This window comes from Lissotriton vulgaris, chromosome 6 (genome assembly GCF_964263255.1).
Source record: "Lissotriton vulgaris chromosome 6, aLisVul1.2, whole genome shotgun sequence".
Classification (NCBI taxonomy): Eukaryota; Metazoa; Chordata; class Amphibia; order Caudata; family Salamandridae; genus Lissotriton; species Lissotriton vulgaris.
In genome coordinates this window covers 452,426,930-452,450,797 of record NC_141694.1, presented here as the reverse complement: position 1 = coordinate 452,450,797, position 23,868 = coordinate 452,426,930, and positions in this window count along the sequence as shown.

The window sequence follows — 23,868 nt, the reverse complement described above, 5'->3', positions numbered from 1 at the left end:
CTGGACCTAAGGATTACGTCGACGTTTCCACCCTTCTGTGCCCCTGTTGGTGGTCACGGCGGGTCTTTATCAAGACAGTGAAACGGGGATTAACTGTGCACTATCCTGATAGGCATGAGGGTACTATGCCTGAAGTGCAAAGAACCAGCACATCTGAGGGATTTAATCCGATGGTGCGAGCAAACTGGTGGCGATACCGGACCTCAGTCTCAATCATCTGTTGCAATGAGATACCACTATTAGAGATCATTAGGCTGTCTATATCGCAGAAATCCAGTTGGAGAACTGCGTCCCCATAATAATTAAGCCTGAATTCACTTAAAATGTAGACCCCAGCACTCAGCTGACGCCAGAACTGTTATAAAAGATGTGCGAGTCTTTATCGGCACATACGCAATTGGAATGCTACATTCTGATCAGGGTCCTGCGTTTAGCTCTCGAGCTTACAAAGAGGCCATGAACAGTATGGGCATCGCATTGCGGTATTCTTCTCCCTTCTATCCTGAGGGAAATGCGGTTGTGGAAAGAAAAAAACGGGACATAAAGCAATCTATAACGGCGAGGGTATTAAGTTCGGGTGATGGGTGGGTCAAACATTTAACAGGTCTCACTCCATACGAACTATTGTTCTGAACTAGAATGCTTATTCAGGACTTAGATAGTCATACTTCAGTGGTAGAAGAAAAAAGCTTTGATATCAAAGATCGTTTGGCTGTTTTACAGGATTTAAATGAAACAAGAAAAAACCTGAGTAACAGAAAGTTGAAACAACAGTCGAAATCCACTGAAGAAAAACCACCTGTCCCAGCAACACCTGTCTGGATTCCAAAGATTGGAGATCTGGTCAGAGAAAAGATTGCGGTAAAGAAGGAATTTGGACCTTCATATAGAAAAGCAGTACCTGTCTTAGCTATCAACGGAACAAGATCAGAAGTACTACTGCCCCTTGCTGGTAAAAAGGAGAACCGAGTTGTATCCATCGACCTGGTAAAACCACAATCATGTGGCCAATAATTAGTAGTAGGCCAAGTGGACTCCCAAGAAATAGCAGAATACCAAAGTTTGCTACAATCCAAGAGGCTCATGCTGAGAGACTAATCAAAATTTAAAAATCTGCAATGAATAAAAAAGGACTATGCAATAATGCCATGGAACTTGTGCCTCTTGAAACCCAAATAATAACAGTTTGTCAAGAAACACCAATAAACAATGATGTAGCTTCAGACTATTCTATTGAAACAAAGAAAAATGCAAAAGCAAATGAAAATCCGGAAGCAATTCCAACAATTGACAGAACTGCATCAGGCTACTTCATCAACTTCGACAATTTCTCTGAGGACCCAATCGAACATGAAGAAACGCCTCAAACACAAACATTTAAAAACAAAGCAATTGAACTTTTTCAACAACTGAAAGAGACATATCTAATTTCACCATGGATTGAATTTTGGATTGTGTTAGGTGTACTTTTCCTCCTGCTTTGGCTCATCATGGTTATATGTTTGGGAAGATTCAGTGACGGAAAATATAGTACAATGGACACAGCAAGTCAGAACATCAACTTGGTCCTAAGGCCACACACAACTTCTCACATCAAGAAAAGAGAACTGTCATCAGTGAACATCACAGCCATTCCAATACCCGGTGGGGTAGCATGGGACAGACCTGATTATGACATTTTGGGCCCGGTCGAGCTTTTAAAGTATCCCCACTAGCTCAAGATTTCATTAAGTGACTTTGTAACACCTAGTACCTTCTCTGATGACTGGGACTTTGAAAACATTAATAATATGATGTCAGATTTAGTAATGTCAGCAAAATTTACAGAACAAGATTACTTGCAGGGTTCATCCAATTATGAGGAGCTTTACTGCTACAACCATTATGGTGATCACTATTTGCATAAAAGTGCTCAGCCTAGAAATGTTTTATCTTTTAACCAGTGGGAACACTGTCCAACACCACCAAAAGGCAGTTCTAAAAAGTTTTCTGATAAATTCCAATACTTCTCAGGACTTAATAACAGTAACCCAAGAACGTTTTATTTTAAAATGTCAAATAAAACAGGAATGAAAACAATGTTGACAAATACTAAATTGATATATTCAGAAAAATGTAATGGCAAAATGTCTACATTAGGTTTCGAAATTTAGAAAAACATCATTGAAACAAAAACAATCTGGGGTTCCAAAGATTGGCAAGTACAAGGCTTAGAATCACTGTTTAGGGCCTGCATGATCCAGGACAAATTATTTTCTTGAATGACACAATTCAACAAACTACTTGTCTCTGCACTGCTAAGATAAATGACATGAACACACCGTCTATTCCAAAACCCATGCCTGATAGTGACAACACTACTGATATGGAGATAGACGTTTCTAATATTTTATACCAAAACAGAACACATACTCATTGGAAAAAGTGGTTGATCTTGCCAATAGACACAAATAACTGTCAAGATAGATTCCTGAACAAAACACAGGGGTTCAAAATGACCAGACCAGACCCTAGATATTTCCAAAGACAACATCCAGGGATAGTTACAACATACAGTGTAGGGAAACTATGCCTTGAGTGGCTACAGAAATCCACACTAGCTAAAATTAAGCAACACTTGACTTTACTTAAAGATGGTGCTGACTTGTGTGATTTCATAATGGGACCACGCAAACAGCGTCAAAAACATTTCATAGCGGCCGGTAGATACGCTGCATACAGCGAAGCATGAAAAGTAATGCAAATTGAGACAGCAGAAGAATTACCAGAAATTGATTGTATTAATTTGGAAAAATGTCATTTCTGTTGTGGACAATGGGTTAACGACTCTGTCTTCCAGAATATATTCACTGGACAGTATTGTATTGTATTGTATAGAGCAGGACTAACTAATGCTACAACATGGTCAGTCTCAATTGCGTTCTATTGTACAGCTTGGATGGACGTTGCAAAATCTGCATTCAGGCTACGTACCATGGCGTCTAATCAACACAACGTCATTATTCAGTCTCTTTAACCTTACTGATAAACAAATCAGTTTGGCACAAAAAGGAGCAGATTATACAATCCTGAGCATTGAAAAACTCGAGAGATTACCATTGACAATGTCAGAAAGACCTGTCATTGAATGGATAATAAATGGAACGATTACAATTCCGATAACAACTTTCCAGTTTAATTACTGTCAATAGTATATACCAGCAGGCCAGTATGAAAGGTTGGGTAAAGAATACATCAAATCAACCTGGGATTTACCTTATACACACAGATGTTACAGTGAAGGAAACAGAGAGGTATTTCTTAGTGGTAAAAATTTTAAAAAATCACTAAGTGGTACACTTCTGTGTCAAGGAATTAATTTGCATGGAGCCTGCGAAGGGTCTTCAAATAACCTTTCATATCACCTGCATGGCACGCCTGCAAAACAGATAGAGCCATTCTTTAGACCAGTTTCAAACGGTAGTTAAATTTTAATAAGTAACCACAGCTGTTGTGGCATGCTGCCAGGAAAAGCCTATCTGACAATTGTAACTTCCAGGGCCATTTGCTGTATGCAAGTATTGTATCCACACAGCAATCCAGATATGGGGGCTGCGTTATGGCCTCAGGTGAATATCTCTTCTATTCGAATTGATACTTTAAGCAGAATGAAGTCTATTCTTTTACAAACAACTGTGCCTCTAACGTCATCAAAAGAAACATATGATCTGCAAGTTGCAAGGACAGCATCAGAGATACATACCCTTTTATCAACAAATTGCCCCGTACATTTTGTAGAAGTGTTGAGCCAAATCTTAAACATGTCTGATACCAGTGGCATTGCACATGTATTTAAGAAAAAAAATTCGGGACTGTTAGCACCCTCTGAAACAGTTCTGGGCATCTTCCCAAATATTGTCCACTCTGTCTTTGGGGGCCTACCCTTAATCTTGGGACTCGTAGCAGGAATTTTATTTTTGCTTCTTCTGCACCGATATGGCAAGCCAATCCACAGGCAAGACTCTAGCAACGATGGAAGAAACGATCCTAGCAATACGATACCGAGACCGTATCACTAAGGTCCTCGGATTGGCCCAGCTAAGAGATCTAAGTACAACCTGGTTTCTTTCATTCAGACCGATCTGGAAAGATTGCATCATACTTGTGCTTCGATGTCTGCTATGCGGAGAAGAATGCGTGTTGGACATCTGTCTTGCACTACAATCAGCAGTACCAATGGATATTGATACTTTGCTAGGTCCGGTAACGACTCATGCATTGTGTTGTCCCCAGCGGCTACCGATTCTGATGACGGCATTCGTTGAGACTTCACCACTACGAGTATGTGGCGGTGAGGTAAGAGAGGAAAGCAGCACCGAACAGGTACAGCCTTCTGTGAGCATTGCTGATCCCACCATCGATGATAGCACTCAAGCAGAAAACTGCACAGTTGCACCATTTTCATACTTGGTCGAACTTTCACCTGATGTGGTAGACTTATTCTTTGCGAATATGTCTGAAACAATGTTCTCTCCGACCAACGAGAATAACTCTTAAGAAAAACAATGAGCACACAGCGTTCCCTGAACTCTGAATTCGGCCTTTAGTTTTTGATAAACAAAGCTACAGAAAATATTTGGAACTATTCCCCTGAAAGCAAAATAATTTTTGCCCATATTTCCAAAATATTTACCTTTTTTTTGGCACATGGTACTCTGCTTAAAGTAGAACCATTGTTAGAGAACAGACCTTCTATTTTAGGATACTAGAGACAATATTTTATCTGAGCCTCTAGCACATATAACAGAAATTTGTATAAATATGTGATGAAATGGTCTCGACCTTCTTTTCTGTATTTAGAGCCATTTCATGTGTAATTTTTTGCAATTCGTTCAGTTAAAAAATATATGCATTTCTCTGAATGATAAGACTGCTTGAAAAATGTACAGTACAAATACTCATTTTCCGTGTATTTACCGTATACCATTTCAAATGCCAAATATGTATTTTGGGGTGGGTCGGAAAAAAAACACATGCACCTTTGAGTGGGTGTTGTGTTCTTATCTAGGACCCTAGTTCGATATTCCCGATTTATGCCCTGGTGGGGTTATAATCAATAATGTCCTGACGACAGCATAAGAATCAGATTCATATTCAGTAATAGCCCATGCAATCCAAAGCACAGCACGGCTACTCCCATCGACTCCTAGAAAGCACAACGCATTCTTTAAACAAACCAAGCCTTCAGCAGCCCGGGAAACCCCCCCTGCTTTTGTTTTGATTTGAACAAGAACTCCTGGAGTCATGCAAGAACTGTTAGTTCTTGGTGACGTCTTATGTCCAACCTTACGTCAAACCCGGCACCTTTCAGGTATAAAATACCAACTGTTGCCTTAAGCAAACACACGGTAGTTTGAAGTAGAGTGGCCATCTACTTGCCCGAGAGCCCAGCTGATGAGAGTGCCCGCGGAAGCCGCCCCTCCTGTTTGACGCACTGAGAGAGACGCTGTCTTTTTCTCCAGCTGAGAAAATCCAGCTCCGGTGTTTCCAGCCTACCCTTGCGGGTTGCTGGGATATCGAGTCCTGAGGAAAGAGATACCAGACCTCCCACATTCTATTACCAAGGTACGGAGCTGACTGAACCCTTGGGAGAATTCTTGATGCAGATTCTTGGCAAAACTATCCTAACCAACGTAACCAAAACTGCTGCTTATTCATCCCTTCACATGTATTAGGCTTAGGGCAGGTACACTGGGGTAGGCTTAGTTAGAAGCACCAGTTGAGCATTTTAGTCAATGTATTTGTGTATGTATATATTTTATCCATTTTAAAGTATCATATGGCTAAGAAACCGTATCAATGCTTTTACAGTATTATTTCATAATACTACTTTTACTTACGCACTTTAGTTTACTCTAAGTATTGCAGTTGTGGCAATTCACTTCTCTTGTATGAGAAAGAAGACTGCTCAATAAATAACACCTTTTTATTGAAAACGCCCGTCTCTCTATTTCTCTGCACTCTGGTGAAACTAAGTATGCACTGCTGACTGAGTGAAATATCTGTCTATTGTTCTCACACGACTCTAGAGATATACTCTTATTCTGAGGGATCAAAGTTGTCATGTTTATGCTGTTGTCTGAAACTGAATCCCTTCTTGTCTGAGCCACGGAATGTTTTCCATCCCTCTTCATTCAATAAAGTTTCCAGTGACCTCTGAGCTAGCTGCGCAAACCTAAATTAGGTTTAGCATAGTCAGTAGAGACCTAGATGACCTCAGTCCTATGTCTACACTGCTGTTTATGTTATTCCAATGCGCAGAGCCTATTCTGAAAATAGGAACTACACTACAAATTCAGCTGTACCGCTGATGGCACACCTACAGCGCCGCCAAGAACACAGACCCAGCACAACCCAAATGCAAGAACACCCCTGCACCAAAGACCCTGCAATGCATCCTCCTCAATGTGAGATCACTCCACAAACATGCCACCGAACTCTGGGACCTCCTCGACAGCACCGCCCCGGACATAGCATTCATCACTGAATCCTGGACGGGACATCGCCATCGCCCTTCCCCAAGGTTACAAGATCTTGAGGAAAGACCTTCCCACCCGCCCAGGAGGAGTAATCGCCATGTCTACAAATTCACCCTCCGCCTGAGCACACTTCCTGACGAGCCCACAGATCTGATGTTACACCTGCACATCAAGCTCCAGGCCAGTCCTACTACCACCCTCTGGGGAGCCCTCATCTACCGACCACCTGGACCCCACGGACCTTTCACCGACTCCATCACAGATATCATCTCCCCGCATGTCATCGCATCCACCAACTACACCCTGCTGGGGGACCTCAACTTCCACCCCGACAACCAACTAGAATCCAACACCGCATTCCTCCTAGACAACCTTCACAACATTGGGATTCGCCAGATCGTGACCGAACCCACACACTCAGCGGGACACACCCTCGACCCTCTCTTCACAACAGGAAACTCCATCACTTTCAGCCACACCACCGAACTCCCATGGACAGACCATCAAAATCACTGATAACAACCTCACCTCCTCACTCGTCAACTCCGCCCGAACTTTACACAGATGGATCACCGACAGTGTCAACACCATTGCCCCCCTCAAGAAGAAAAACAACGCACGTGCCAAGAACGCCAGATGGTTTACCCCTCATCTCCGAGAGGCCAGGCGCACCTGCTGCTACCTTGAGAAGACATGGAGGAACTCCAAATCCACGGAAGCCCACAACAACTTCAAAGCTGTCACCACCACTCACCACTAGCTCATCAGAAACACAAGGAAAGCTGCAAGTGAAGACAGAATCTCTACTCATGCACACAAACAACAAAGAACTCTATAACATCATCAAGGAGTTTGCCCAACCCGCCAGCGAGTCAACTGACATTCCCCTCTCACAAGACGTCTGCAACAAACTTAGCACATTCTTCCACCGCAAAGTCAAGAACATCTACAACAACTTCGACGAAGGCAACCAACACACGGAACACCAACCAACCACCCCGATTCCTCAAAGCCAAAGATTGACAGCTGGACAGCCCTCACCACTGAAGACACACTGAAGACAATGAAGTCAATCTACAACGGGGCCCTCACAGACCCCTGCCCCGCCACATTTTCAACAGAGCTGCCAACACCATCGCACCCATGCTTCCCCAAACCATCAACCGCTTCCTGGTGCAGGCCTCCTTCTCCAACGACTGGAAACACGCCGAGATAAACCCCCTAATGAAGAAGCCCTCTGCGGACCCCACCAACCTAAAAAAAACTGCAGACCCATCTCCCTGCTCCTGTTCCCAGCGAAAGTCATCGAGAAAGCCATCAACAGTCAATTTGCCTCCTTCATCGAAAAGCACACCAACCTAAGCCCGTCACAATCCGGCTTCACAAAGAAACGCAGCCCGGAAACCATCCTCCTTGCTGCAACAGACGACATCCACTCTCTACTGGACAAAGGAGAAACAGCATCCCTTATCCGCCTCGACCTCTCAACACCTTTGAAATGTTATCCCACTTCACCGTACTAGGCATACTCCACGACACAGGTATCCGGGACAAGGCCCTCGACTGGATCTACTCATTTATCTCCAGCAGAACGCAGCGAGTCAGACTCCCCCTTTCCTCTCAGACCCTACATCAACCACCTGCGGAGTCCCCCAGGGGCCCTCCCTAAGCCCAATGCTCTCCAATGTCTACATGTCTCCCCTCGCCCCATCTTCAGAACCAACGAACTCAACATTGTTTCATACGCAGACGACACTCAACTCATCCTCTCCCTGTCCAACGAACCCAAGGCAGCCAAATGCAACTTCCAAGAAGGCATTGAAGCTGTCGCCAAATGGATGAAAAGCAGCTGCTTACAACTCAACACCTACAAGACAGAAGTACTCATCATGACCCCACACCCCGATGCCTGGAACAACACCTGGTGGCCCACCGCCCTCGGCAGCCCACCCACCCCCACAGACCACACACGCAACCTTGGAATCATCCTAGACTCCGAGCTCAAAATTGACCTCCTGATCAACTCAGTCACATCCTCCTGCTTCCACATTCTCCGCCTCCACTTAAGACCTTCAAACAGAACCCCCTCGAGCACAGAAAAACCGTCACCCTCATCCTAGTCAGCATCAGACTCGATGACGACAACGCACTCTACACTGGAATAAACAAAAAACTCACCCGTAAGCTACAAAACATCCAGAATGCCGCCGCAAGACTGTTCCTCAACTTACCACAACACTGTCACATCTCCCAACAGCTGCACACACTCCACTGGCTCCCCATCGAGGCAAGAATCACCTTTAAGATCCTCACCCACACACACAAAGCCCTCCACAACACCAGAGCAGCATACCTCAACAGCCAAACCAACTTCTACTCACCCCAAAGAACCCTAAGGTCAACCCAGCTCGCTTATGCCACGGTTCCCCACTCCAGAAAGACCAGAATATGAGGCTGCTCCTTCTCCTTCCTCGCGGCCAGTGCATGGAACGCACTACCGCTCCACTTCAGGCAGACAACATCACTCCCCATCTGTATGAAAAACCTCAAAACCTGGCTCTTCGACAGACCCCCTTCTTGATGGACTGGAACTTGCACCGCCCCTCTCCCAGTGCCTTTAGACCCTTACGCATGAGTAGACGCGCTCTAACAAACCCATGATTGATAGATTGATTGATGAAGGGGATTGCAGTCTCTGCAGTCGACTCAGTTGCACACAACACAAACTCATGTTGAGAGAGTTGGCTGCCTGCAGAGTGTTGGATGCAGGGCTTGTCTAGAGGCCATTCTCTTTGCCCCCCCTCCTCCCCGCACAATCAAGGCACAGCCGATGGGCATGTGCTTTTGGTGTTTGTCACACATAGAGTTGGGAGCAGGGGCAAGCTTTAGACAAGTCCCTCTGGACAAAGTCCTGCTGCACACGGCTGAAGGCGTCTCGCAGCTGGGGTTGATCAACCTTAGACATTTCGGAGGATCTGCATGTATGGTTATTTTATGCTTGCTATCTTAATACACATTCTGGCAATATATATCAGAGCTCTGCTAACATGACAGCGCTACGGTGGTGCTTATATGAATGTTCACCTTCCATGGTTCGAGTGTAAATGAAACAAGAAGCAGTGACTGTTCTCAAACATTGTTGAAGTTGCGGCCAGCAAGACAGAGTTTAACCTACATTCTGATTGCAATTAGAGTGTACAGTTTCTGTGATGCAGGGGTAATGTTCATGCATTGTTGAAACTATTGCCAGCACATCAGAGTCAACATGTGCTTTGATTGCATTTAGAGTGTAATGGTTTGCTTGTCTTTCACAAATAGGTTGCTAATTTAAGAAATGAGATCAGTATAAGTTCAAAATTGTTTGAAGCTTTTCCTTACTAATTAAACAATGACCAGTGGCGAAGCTCCGATGACATTTGTTTCCCTTTAACAATTGATATGGCACTGGGGAATAGTATTTCTGATGTGGAACGTGCAGTTGTTTGCCTTGTCAGGTAGACGTCTATTTGTTTATTATTAATATAAAAAATGTTAATCACGCAGTTATGCTTTAATCTTAAGTGATTTATTAATTGCTCATGCTTGTTTTGCCTCATTTGAGTGAAGGGTCATATCCTTCGAACCATGGAGGCATAAATTAGATTGTAAAAAATACAAATAATGTATAAAAATAAAATCAACGTTTAAAAAGAAATCCGAAAATTGGCGAAACCAACGTGTATTTTATCTAGGTGCCTATTTCAAGCTTGGTCATGTTCGTTTAATACCCCTTTCACGTGTTTAGCGGGAACCTACCTAACCAACATGATTGAGATTGGAATGAGCACTTGTATAAAATAAATATTAAGTCTATAAGCAAAGAACACACTATTTCATCCGAGATACAAATACATTTAAGGTATTTGACACTTTTACTGCTACATGCTTCTAATGCATGTGTCGCTCACTAAAAAATGTGCTTGAAGGGACACTTTCAATCCTTTTCATTCGAGGAAAGTAATTAGAGCAACCTTTGTCAACAAAGTAATTTTAGAAAATCAATACATCTTGGCATTGTGGAAAAGGAGATAAAGTAGACCTCGGAACAATTCATGTTTATAGTATAAATAACCGCTTCTAATTGCTCGTTCTTCCCATGGCAAAGGAGGAAATAAAATAAGGGATTGCTTATGAACACTAATTAACCCATCCCCTTAGAATTTGTAAAAATAAACTTTGCAGGGTGTCAGCTACTTCCGATCGGAAAATACTACAAGAAACACGAGGAATATACTTTTAGTACATATATATGTGCCTCAAAGTACCGGATATTATGAAGATACCACTGGTCTGTACTGTGATTTTGCAAGAACGTTCATATATTTTCGCATGGAATACATGTTTGCTTGTCCATCCTTTAAAACTGAATGCATGAACTATTTCATTCAGAGTATGTATAGTATGGTTCTCGAAACAATGGTAGAGGCGCACTTATCAACCGTTTGACCGACATGGTACCATGATAGCGACATCGCATGGAGGTCCCATGGAGGCAGCATGGAATTTCTTAAGATGTCTGTATAATCAGACATCTGTTTTGTGCTATTTCCTTTTTTGCCGTAGTCGCTTTGTGGCGGCTAAAGTAGTGTTAATTTGTTTCCGCAATACTAATATTTGTAGTGTGACTACCAATTATCACACCACTCTCAAATATGTAACACTACGGTAGGGGTATCATGGCAAGTTCCTCAGAGTAGTATTCAATAAATACACACAGTAAAATCAAGCAGAGGCGTGTTTGGATTTTATGATGTGCAATAATTATGTCATTCGTTTTGCCTACAAAATGCGGTATTAAATTGGGGTGTTGGTGATAACTACACCACAATATAGATGTCACAATATTTTGGCAAGTTTGTCCTGACGATTTTTTTGTGGTGGATGCAGATTTTATAACACCTGACATTTACCAAGTGCAATTGAGTAATCAAATCGTATAACTCTAAAATATGTGTGCAAGAGGGTTTATGGACATTTTAGAATTATAAGGGGCAGTTATAATGAGGCACTAATTACCACCTCAGTGAAAGTTCACACAGACTAAAAACAAAGCGTCATCCTGTCTATTATTATTTTTTTAATCCTGAAGAATTCCTAGATGGACATCTTTTGTCGATGAGGCTCTGGTAGCTTGGGAACACAATCTGTTTAAGTCCCTGACTCTATCCAGTCATCCAATCCTGGATTTGATTGGGATCTATATTTAAACTGACCTGCTGAACACTGCGTATTGAATGTGTCCCCTCCATTGACTGCCAAAAGACTTGCCCATCACATCATCCTGTTGTTTACTCTGGACTGAAGCTACTGGTCTATCGGATCTCTGCTGGGCAGACATCCCCCAAAGAGACACAGCAAGTGACCAAAGTGAGAACAGGCCTCATCTCTTGGATTTTTTTAGTTAGCAGATAAGAGTCCACTTCCCAATTGACACTGAAGAGGCCAATTTGCAAACCATCTGCTCAATCCCAATCAATTGAAGGAGTCTCGTGGTTTACGTGGAGAGATTCAGGCTGCCAAATCCAACTGGCAGCTGAGGAGGGCTCTACCAATCACCAAATGGCTGCTGTTCTGTTAGAGGCCCCCCTCCATAAAATATCATTGGAGGTGGCAATTTTCTTTGATTTCCCAGGAACCAGAACATGGTCTAATTACCTTTAGGTCTATAGTAAATTCCTGAGCTTTCCCGAACAAGAGCTATTCCCTACAGAGAAACTTGGTATTTACGAGTTGAAATAACTAGAAGACAGCGATACAGAAATAGAATTACAATCTCTACAGCAAAACAGGGTATCTCACCCCTAGATCTTGTCTGTTTTATCAATTGTAGTCAAAGATCTCACCCTCCTCCCTTTATCTCAGTGCCAGAAACTGCAAAAGAGAACTCTGGTAAGCTTGAACTTGCAATGTAATAAGACCTTTCATGTCTTTTGATGATAAAAGAAGTTTGTAAGAAATTGGATTACAATTGTCACACAGGAAACAATCACAATCCTTTTCAGGATTAACAACAAATGTCACTGAATTAAGCTTTTCTTCACCCTTTGATAGCTTGGCACAAATCAGTCAGGCTTAACTTAGAGGCAAAGTGTAAAGTACTTATGCAGCACACAAACAGTAATAAAGTGAAAACACAACACAAGAAAAAACCCAAGCCAGCTTAGAAAAACAGAACACATTTTAATAAATAAAATAATACTAGAATTACAAAAATCAAGTCAGTTGAACTGGAAATATTCATTTTGAAGATGTTTGGTAGATGCAGCGTTGAAAAGCATAAAGCACCACTTTTGGGCATCTGGTCATGCCAAAGCCGAGGTGAAATCACACGTTCAGGCTGACCGTGATGAAGTGGTGGCCAGATACTGGGACCATGTTAGTCCCGCTTAAAATCTTTCGTTCTTCAAGTCCTTTGCAAAGAGTTCCATTTGCAGTGGAGGAGGCTGTGAGGAACATGAAGAGTGCAACAGATGGTAGAGGCTGTAATGCAAAGAGTAGGCGTGTTTAATGTGGGCATTCATTGCTTTCGCATAAAGAGCTGGTTGGACATTGCAGATGACCATTGCTGAAGCTTTACATTAGTGGTCCCCACTGTCATTGATGTAGTACATAGTGCGGATTTCATGTTGATAGTCATTGCTGGAAATCTCTGTTGCTTGAACAGTCGAGTTCATTGGACCTTCATGTGGGCAGTACTTGCAGATTGTAGAATCTTGGTGTGGACAGAACCTTTTGTTGATGTGATTAGACTAAAAATTCAGAATTTCACCTTTCTTCACAGGAGAATCTCTACTGATGCCTGCCAAGCGTCCAGCACATGAGGAGGCACCTCATGGGGAAAATGAACTCAACTCATTCAAGCAAGGGTCAGCAGGTCTCATGCAGGTCCAATTTCAGGTCCAAGCAGCTTCAGTGCAGCAGGTCAGCTGGGCAGATGGACTATGGGTTTTATTGTGTCCCTGTAGCTCAGAACTAGAGGTCAGGTAACTCACCTTTAGACTCACTCTGGTTAACTTGGAATGAAAGGAGCAGGTCCAATCTTCCTTCTCAGAGACCAAGGCTGTCCTCAAGCAGCAGGACAGTCTTCTGGGAGGCAAGCAGCCCTTCTTCTGTAATTTCCATAGGTCCAGGAGTGTACTGATGAGTGGCTCTGGAGGTCCAATATTTATAACCGGTTCCAGTCTTTGAAGAGGGGGATTCTTCATCCTACCCCCTCATCTGGATCTGGAAAGTTCTTCTCTCCCCTTGTCAAGGCTCCAATGAGCCTGGGGTGACAACAAACTAGTGTCAGGTTCCTGTGTGTTGGATGAAAGAACTTTGAAGTGTAGGTGGGTCAAGGTGCAGCTCTGCCCCCAGCAATACTTGCAGGATGTTCCATCTTATACACACCTTTTCAATTTTGTGTCACTATCTGGGAGGGATGCACACACCTCAACAGCAGGCCCAATCAAAGTAATGTGACCAAGGATACGGGCAGAAGGCAAAAGTGGTTAGGAAAAAAAAATGTCACCTTTCTAAATGTGGCATTTCAAGAATTGTGACTTAAAATCTGACCTTTCCAGAGCGAATTTTACTTTAAAATTCAATTGAGGTTAGAGACCAAGAGGCCTATTTACAAGCCCCTTGCAACACTTTTGCACCATGACACATCGGTGGCATGAGTAATTCACTACTTTGTGGCCCATTTACAACAAGGCGCATCTAAGGAGATGCATCATGTTGTAAAGCCCTGCGTCACATTATACCTGCATCCGGTATAATGTATGCAGGGTGGGCGTTCCCACGCAGGATAGCCTCGTAGAAGGTATGCAGTGAAATCTACAAGATTTCACTGCACCACTTCTAGGACGCTACTGCGCCAAAACCTTATGCCTGCTTGAAGTAGGCGTAAGGAGTGACGCAGTATAATAAGGATAAGAAGGATAAGTCTCCTCATGCATTGTTGGAGTTGCATTGTGCTTGTGACACAACTTCAGCAATGCGAGACTTTTGTACCAACAGATGCGTTAGAATTTCTGACGCATCTGTCACTCCTTGTGCAGTGGTGCACTGTATTATAAATACATCACATCCATGGTGGCTCAAGGGTATCCCAGGTTGGTGCAGGGAAACTGATGCACTTCCACAGATGCATCACTTTCTTGTAAATCTGCCCCCAAAAAATCTATCTGTTTCCAATCAAATATTATCACTTATTAAATGTAATGCGATAAGCGAGTGTTAGTCAATGGGACAGATAGGTCTTCCAGTAGTGAAAAATGACTTTAGGACTTTTTTACTACTGGAACATTCTCTTCCCCCTTCAGCATACCCACATACAGCAATTATTCACATCAATATTGTGTCTGTGCGCATTTGGACTGTGAAAGCAGATAGGAGTGCTCACGCCCCCTCTTCCTTCCTTTCTCTGCATTGATCAGTCCAACTCTTGGGTTCGGCTTTTGACTTCAGCTTTGGGCTTGACCCCTGGTCTCACTGATGGTGTCTGCCGACCTGTTGTCCCCGCCTCTCAAGGCCTTGTCATGCCACTGCCACCGGGCCTCTGCCTACCCTCTGCCCTATCCTGTTCAACGCCTGCAGTATGTCCTTCAGTCTCTCACCTGCTTATCGCCAAACTGATTCCTGACCACGAAAGTGACTGCTTTCTGGTCACCATTGTTGCGCTGCCTTTTTTCTTCCACTTTGCACAGCTCTGGTGTTGGAGGTTACTGGCGAGGGCGTCACACGGGATTTGTGGAGGTAGCGTGGTGATGGGAATGGGAGCAGTGTGAATACAGTGCGAGAGAGAGAGTGCTGGAGAGGTGGGATAGCTGAGGCTTGCAGTAGCATGCAGCAGATTACACCAACTTTTGGATCGTGGCTCTTTGGCTTGGAGCAGCACTCTGTATGCTTCACAGTGACAATGATGTGTGCTGGAGGTTTTCAGCGGAAATGTGGCCCTGGTGTGGCTTGTGGTCCTGGGGTTGAATTGAGTTTGCGTATCTAGTCAGCCTATTTTTGAAACCAAACAATTTATTTAATGTATCATCTAAGATTTCTAAAATAACACAACAGTATAAGGACAAAAGAATCAGAAAAATGTGATCTGGATTACTCAGAACGGACCATGCTGCACCCTCAAAATGCATAAAGAAAAATAATATTTGTGGGCAAATTTGTTGGCCCACTTGACTACTATAAAAAGGCTCCAGAGGCAAAGGCGTGTGTAACATCAAATTGTCCTGTTACTTTGGACAAACATTTACCCAATCCTTCACAGAATCTGGGAACCGGAATTTGACTCATTTCCCTAACACTTCATCTCGTTAACTAATAAAAATTATTTAAATGTGGATGAAAAACAGAATACCTATCTGATGACTCAACAAAGAGAGTTAGAAAATTGTCATTAAAACCAGCAGTGCAGTTCTCTTTCAGGCAATATATCTAGTTAAAATCGGTCAGTCACAGATGTACTACCCAACAAAAAAGATTTAGGGATAGAAGAGATTCTCACGTATTTGCTGTTATTGAGCAATCTTGTCTGCGAATAGAAGAGGACAAATTCAGTCGAAATCCCAATTTCTTCCACAAAAAATAACTTCTCTGTGAATCTGGATTCATAGTTAACACTGCTGTTTGGAATTCCTTGCTTCGGTTCTTCGATGCAGCAGTGAAAGCACTTTCTGATAAACTAGAACTTAAAGTGGATATTCTTCAGAACTAAGCAACTCATTAAGTAGGTATTAATGTCAAGCTGAACCGTTTGAATGAGTTAATCCATTGGGCAGAGACCAAATCAGCTCAAGCCTGCAAGATCTGCATGTTCACTAGTAAGTTAGAAGTCCTACCAATTATTTTGGAATTGCTGGTAGAGGAGGTTCAAAGCATCAGCTAGAATGGGCAATGTGCGATCAATGACAATCAAATCGGTCATGAACAATTGATTGCACTCCATCTAAATTGGAGGAAGGTATTTTAAAAAATCTTAAAAACTTCAAAAACCCACAAATACTACAAACTATTCTTCTGATGCAACTGAACCAACTCAAGTGGACATGGTGCAAATGCACAACCTACTGGATCTTGAGAAAATTCCCCTATTAAAGTCTCTGGCAACTTTGACTTTAAAGGGTAAAAATAAAGAAACTGCTTATGATGATATAATAGCATCTTTCATTCTATTTAAAACCTAACATTGAAGAACTGATATAACCCTTTGTCTAAACGTGAAAGAAAAAGACGACATAAGGTCCATGATAAAAAAAGTTAATCACCATTGAATTTGAAACAACCAGCTAAATAGCCCAATCTTTTTCCAGTTTTCAATCCAGTGGAAAAAAACAATCATACAATGTCACTGGTATTGGACAAAAACCAGAGATGGGTTAAAATACATATACCCCAGGAAAAAAGGAGCATCAAACTTTAGCTGAAGGTGCTTTAAAAAATGCAACTGGTTTATAGAGCAACTCATAAGATAATGAATACTGCCCCTATCATAATGCAACAGGAGGTGGAAGAAAAGCAAAACACACAGGATGATGGAAAAAAGCTCACGTACATGCTCAATCCAGGGATGCAGCCAGCAGGACAATTTTTACCTTTGAGAAAGCAACCCTGCTCCAGAATGTGAAATTAGAAGGTCAGTTATGAGCATTAACTGCAAACATATCGAGACTGCATTCCCACTTATACGGAATCTGTTGACCAGATTCCAAAACGATTTCATAAACTTCTTCATTACACAGAGTACGAATCTAGAGGCAATTTCATTGTCTTAAACAGGCACTCGATCAAGGCCTTTGCCCGTATTAGTACAAGTCATATAGAAGCAGTTGAATTCCTTCCTACGATAGATATGCTCAAATAATAATGCTACTGTTGTATTTACCTGGACGTCACTTGATATTATTGGAAGAAAGTGTACGCTCAAAAATCCCAGTTTGAGAGCCAGGGTGTGGCCCTGAAAGCAAACATTTTGTAGAGTACCTAGGTATAGAAATCCACCTGGTGTTGAATCAGACATGTTAATCTAGGATAGATGTGGAACAGTTCTTGGCAATAAGGGGACCCACTGACATAATGCTGCTACAAACTCTTCCTATTTACTGTAAATATGCTCATGGAGTTTATGAGGCTTGACTCTTTTATTGGTAAATGAATAAGCCACAAAGTATTGGCAACATTGTGATATATTAGCCTTCCAAGAAACTTGGGCAGAAACTCATGCTTTCTAAAAAGTTATATCAAAATCTTTCTCCCCGGAACAATAATACATAGCAAAAGATAGCATATATGTGGCTGAACCAACGACACTATATCTGCTGTGAAACTGGCAATAGTTCCTTCAAATTTAAAAAAAGACCTGGTTATTGAGGATTATGATTAAGGAATGGTCAGCTGCATATAAGTCATCCCCCTAATATTTATAAATATATTTATCAATCCAAAGAAAGCAGTAAACAAATTGTTCCATAACACCCAGCACATTTTAAATAAATTATATTATCCAGAAGCTTTCTGGCTTAAGACTGGTGTTTTTAATGTAAATTTACCAATAGGGTTTGAGGAGCTGGAATTTGTACCAACACAAAACATTTTGGAATATACCCTTGGCTGACTATTCCCTATGATTTAAGAGAAAAGATAACATATGTAAAAAGCTTTTTGAACTGGTACTCTCAGGCGATATGAGAGCATTAATTGGTTGACTTGAAGACGATCATCCTGCATTGCCTAATTAGTTACTACTCTGACAACATTTCTCAAAGAATACACTTTAATCAGTGTAAATATGCTTAAGGAGGTAAAACCATTTGGAATAGAAGCCAAATGGAGTGTGAACATTTTCGGCAGATGATTAATGTTGAGATAAACAACATCCAAGTGCATGATCAGCATTCTAGGATAGGCGAATTTTCCTCATTTAATCTAAAAAAGTGAAAGTGACAAGGTTCTATATAAGAGCAGATTATGTAATGTTCGGCAGAATTTTTAAACTCGTGGGTGTACCGAACAATGACAGCAAAAGATTGCCATTTGACAGGGTAAACTTGGAATTTAGGTCAATTTTATAAATTCCTTACCAAAAGGTTTTGCAAACTATGCAAAGCCAGTGCTTCAAGTATAATATGTGCGATAGGCATGGAAAACCTCTGGTCCAATCCGGAGGATGCATGCTGAACGACATCAAAATCCTTATTGAAAGCTGCCGGTAGGGGGTACAGAATGACAGAAGCCCTAAGGTTATCCACAACATCAAGACTCATATCTGAATTCCTTGACTTTAAGTGCCATTATAAATTTGAAAAGGTTTTAGATTCTATCCAGCCATTATTAGCCCAAAAACTTTTCCTCCAATTCAGATATGGTACTCTACCTTTTTTCTCTTTTACCAATAAGTGGGCTGAAGTACCAAATCGACTCTGCCCTGGATGCTCTGAAAAGGAGGAAACAGTCGCCCACGTAGTCCTATTCTGCGGGGCTTATAATTTGCCAAGGCGGAAATGGTTAATACAACTGTGCAGGAATTTAGGAATCAGGAATCACTTAGACTTCCTCAGGATTCTAAGAACTGATTCTAAACCCTTATACGTGGTTGCAATAACAAAGTTCCTATTTGCCATGTGGCTGATTCGTAGAAAGCTTGTATAATGGTGAATGTCTTCAATTGGGATGGTGTTGCTACCTTTCAGGACTATAGTGTCCAACTCTTAATTGATTCCATGACTAGAGAAAGTATAGTGTTTACCCTTCCTATTGTCGTATGTGACTTGGGGATTACATCTTTTGCATTTAGGATTTTAGAATTGTAAATATATCAAATTCTTAGAAAAAGTTTTTTATATTTATGTATTTTATCCCTTTTATGATTTTTGTTATCTTGTATGGCTTTTGCCCGAAATGCTTCTGGCTGTGATATATACCCTTCCTAAAACCTAACTTCATCTTGTAACCGAAGTAATTGACTGTACGTTTCTGGTATGAAAAAAAACACAATAACGTGTTTTTGAATTGAATTGAATCAAGTATAATATTTTGCAAAAATCTGATGCAGTGGTTCTCCAAAGCACTGAATCTCCAAAAAGAAAATTTAATATAGAGAAAAGAAGACCGAACTAACTCCCTTTGAAAGAGAAATTGGCACAGCTTTGGCGAAACCAAGATCTAAGAATCTCTTATAAGAAGCAGTCTCAGAAGTAAAACTCGTGGCTCAAAATGAGATGTGTTCTATGCTTTAGTTATTCTGTAACTTAAAGAATGTTAAACATTTTAGAGCTTTGTCAATAATGTAGTGATAGGCAGTAAACATAGAAATATCTTGAATATCACTGAGAAAGTTTGGATTAATTATGTTAACAAAGTGTATGGAATTGATATATTGGAGGTAATAATAGAAGTCCACAGCATTTATATTGAGGAATGTCCTAGTTTTACCTTCAATTAGAAGCAATTATCTGTGGTTATTGGAAAGTCTAGGCAGGACGTGGCCCCTCGTCCAAAATGCATGGCTGCAGCTCTTTTGTTTAGAAGATTTGTCATTCTGGGTAAATAGTTTGACAAATTATACAATTATTGCCTTTAACCGAACAATATACTTGATGTGTGGAAAGGGACTGTGCTGCACCCAATCTTAGAATGGTCACCCAGGGAATCCAGATAATTATAGATTACCCTCCTTGGGATGGCAGAGGCCGGAATCAAGGCAATCGGCAGGTGGCAGTCCAAAGCATACAGGACCTACATGAGACTCCAGCTGTGGTAGGAGGTCTTAGCCACAGGGAAGCGGGTGGTGTGCGTGGGCCCACCCCCTGGACCTCATGGCCAGCTGACACTGTGATTATTGCCTCAGCAGGAAAGCGCCCACAACTGGTATGGGTGGTTAACAAAGCAAACAAAAACAGATGATGGACAGAGCACTGAAACTTTTCAGACACTCACCCCCAGTCACAGATCTGGGTTGAATCAATCATCATTCTTTGCCTCACTTTGCCACCTCAGTTCAGACCCAGCTATATGCAAGTCAGTCTTGACCCTGTGCCTCATGGGAACAGTCCGGGTATGGGTGGTGCGCCAGTCATTTGTATCCAGGATGCGGTCATAGTGGCAGCCAGGAGGTCACAAACAGAAGGGAAGGATGGTCAGCACATGCATTCACTGGTGTGGTCACCCGGGGATAAGATGAAACCAACTAGCAGCTGCACTCAAGGAGTTACTGTCAGATGCGGCGTGTCATCCAGGCATTTTGATTATACACTTTGGGTGGAATGACCTGGCGCAGCTGGGGAGGGGAGAGCTCTTCCAGGCCATCAAGGCGGATTCAACAAAGGTGGTGCAGTGCTTCGGTAGCACAACCATCATGTGGTCCGAATTGATGAGCAGGCTGCTTTGGCGGGGGCTGAGTCACATAAGGCAGTGGAAAATTCAAGGAGAAAGCTGAACATAGCGGTAAGCAAGTTCTGCAAGATCAACTGCCTTGAGAGCATCAGACATGGCCTCATCAACTCAGGCCACCCAGAGTTGTACAGGCAAGACGAGGTTCACCTATCGGAGGACAGAATGCAGTTATTCTGGTACAACCTGTGGGGCGCAATGGAATTGGTAGGCAGCATATAATTTTTTTTTTAAAACAACGGACACTGCAGGGGGGGCAGGAAGATGGAGGCCACCCTGGTGGCATGGCGAATATGAAGGGGTACAGTGGTTGGTTATGGCAGCCCACCAGCAAGGCGGTGTGCAAAAGGAAGGCCACTCACATTGGGATGCCTTACGGCAGGGTGAGTAGGCCTGTAAAAAGGGGGTAGCAAACAGAGACGGCGCTCGCAGCCCAGACCCTGCTTGACCGCAGGGCGCAAAAGATACTAACAAGGTAGTGAGTTGTGGCCCCTACAAGTGGCAAGATAGGAGATTTGCCTGCAAAAGAGCAGAGCAACGAACTGTCAGAGTGCTTTACGAATTATGAGAGGCTAAGAATTTATGACAAGCAACAAGGTATAACATGTCACTATGATGATTTATGGCCAGGGTCGTAAATCAATGTCCTGGGGAAAGTAAGAGAGGGTAGCTGCAGGGAGACAGGAGCCTCCCTTGCATCATGGTGGGTAAGAAGGTACATTTATTGTTAAGGAGGCACACCGGCAGGGCGGTCTGCAGGAGGAAGGCTACTTATCTTGGGATGCCTCACTGTAGGGTGAGTAAGGCGAAAGGGAGGAGCAAACAGAGATGGTACTGGCAGCCCAGACCCATCGAAGGGCACAAAAAAAGACAAACAAGGTAGCGAGTTGGGGCCTAACTCAGTTCAGTTCAATTTGAAAGCTTTATTCGATTATTTAATAAACAATCATAAAAGCACACAGAATATTAGATACAGCACCAATAAAAATTATTAAAACGATTACAGTATAATACATGATTTAAGACAGTTCAAGGGGAAGAAATATAATAGACATGGCAGCAATTAATACAGGAAGGACACAATTAGAATTCTAGGCTTTTTCTAGTGGACATTGATTTTAGAATAAAGGTCGCAGTATAAAAACAGACATCCGGAACATCAAGTGCAAATAAGAGTCTCATAGCAGTTGTAACTGTGAACACAGAGTATTTCTTAAAAAGGGGTTTAAGATAGAAAATACAGAGATGGAAATACAAGGGGCATATTAGCATAAAGTGCAGCGTCCTCTGTTTAGTGGTTCCGTCACATGGGCAGGAAGTTGACGTATGTTTTTTCATCCGGGGGAATGCCACCAGGTTATGAACAACACCTAATCTCAACCTAGTGAGAACAAACTGGTGAGATTGCTTAGTAATTACTTTTAGGTACTTCGAAATGCCATAACCTGCCACATTGTTAGAAATATAAAATAAATGAGTGGTAAAGTGGCTACAGAGATCTTTACGCAGTTTGGATTTATCCCCCAAAAAGAAACGTTTGACCTCCTGTTTAGATATATTGGTGGCACTTACAGGGTCACTAAAAACATACAGATCAAACACTTCTTTATAAGTAGTCAGAACATATTTTAGCCAAGGGATCTGACTGACTTTATCCAGGCGAAGACAATCTTGTATTATTCGCCTGGTGAAGCCTGTTTCATCCTTGGCCCAGATTGACCTCCAGGCCATGAGGGGCCTCAATCCAGTTAAATCAGTCAGGTATTCCAACCCCACCTCATTATGAATCAGTTCGGTAGATACCGATGTTGGGAGGCAAAGAAGCCTCTTTAAAAATGTATTTTCGGCAACTTGCAATTCCCCTAGTTGGCAGTGTCCCCATACACCCGAACCGTAAAGAGCAACTGAAGCGCATCTATGCCGGTAGACATTTAGCATATCAGGTATGGGACGACTGCCTAGTTTTGAGGCAAATCGAAAAACTCTTGAGGACCCCTTGCCCATCTTGGCCTTAATGTTAAGTAACTCTGGGGCCCACAAGCCACTGTTGCTGAAGGTAATTCCTAAATAGCAGAATTTGTCCACCACTTCAATTCTGGGATCCTTAAACTGGAACGGTTTAAGCTGTTTCACCTTTTTCCCGCAAGCCATGATAAAAGTTTTAGAATTATTAATTTTTAATTTCCTCCTCTTTATAAAATCATAAAAATGGTTCATTAATCTTTGCAGACCAATAGGTGTTGTCGAAAGTAGGACAGTGTCGTCTGCGTAAAGCAGTATCGGAATTGCTTGACCCTCTACTTGGGGAGCATCTGCTTGGACCTTCTTCAAATCAGAGTCCATGGCATTTATAAAAAGGGATAAAAGTAACGGGGCTAAAACACAACCCTGCCTGATACCAGTTTTGACCTTGATCTTCTTTGTGCATTCCCCCGCTTGGCCAAAGCGAATCTGCACTGACAACTTGTTATATAATCTGGCCAGAAAATAAATAATTGCAGTGGGGGCTCCCATTTCGAGTAATGTGGACCACAAAAGAGCATGATCCACCAGGTCAAAGGCACTGGTAAGATCTGCGAAGCAGAGAAATAAAAAACCCTGTTTAGCTTTAGTGTATTTCCTGATGATTAGATCTAAATTGATACACTGCTCAATAGTGCCAAGACCCTTGCGGAAACCAAAATTGGGAATCCGCAATGATACTATTAGCTTCAGCCCATTCCTCCAGACGTAGTAATAGGACCCTACTCATAATTTTCAATGAAGAATCTAGGAGGGAGATAGGGTGGTAGTTCTTGGCCTCTCCTCTATCTCCCTTCTTGTAAATCGGCAACATTATGGATTCACCCCATGTAGAGGGTGTACTTTCTTTGACGGAGGCATTAAAGACCTGGGTCAGGAGGGGGCTCCATAACGATAAATCAGTTTTATACAG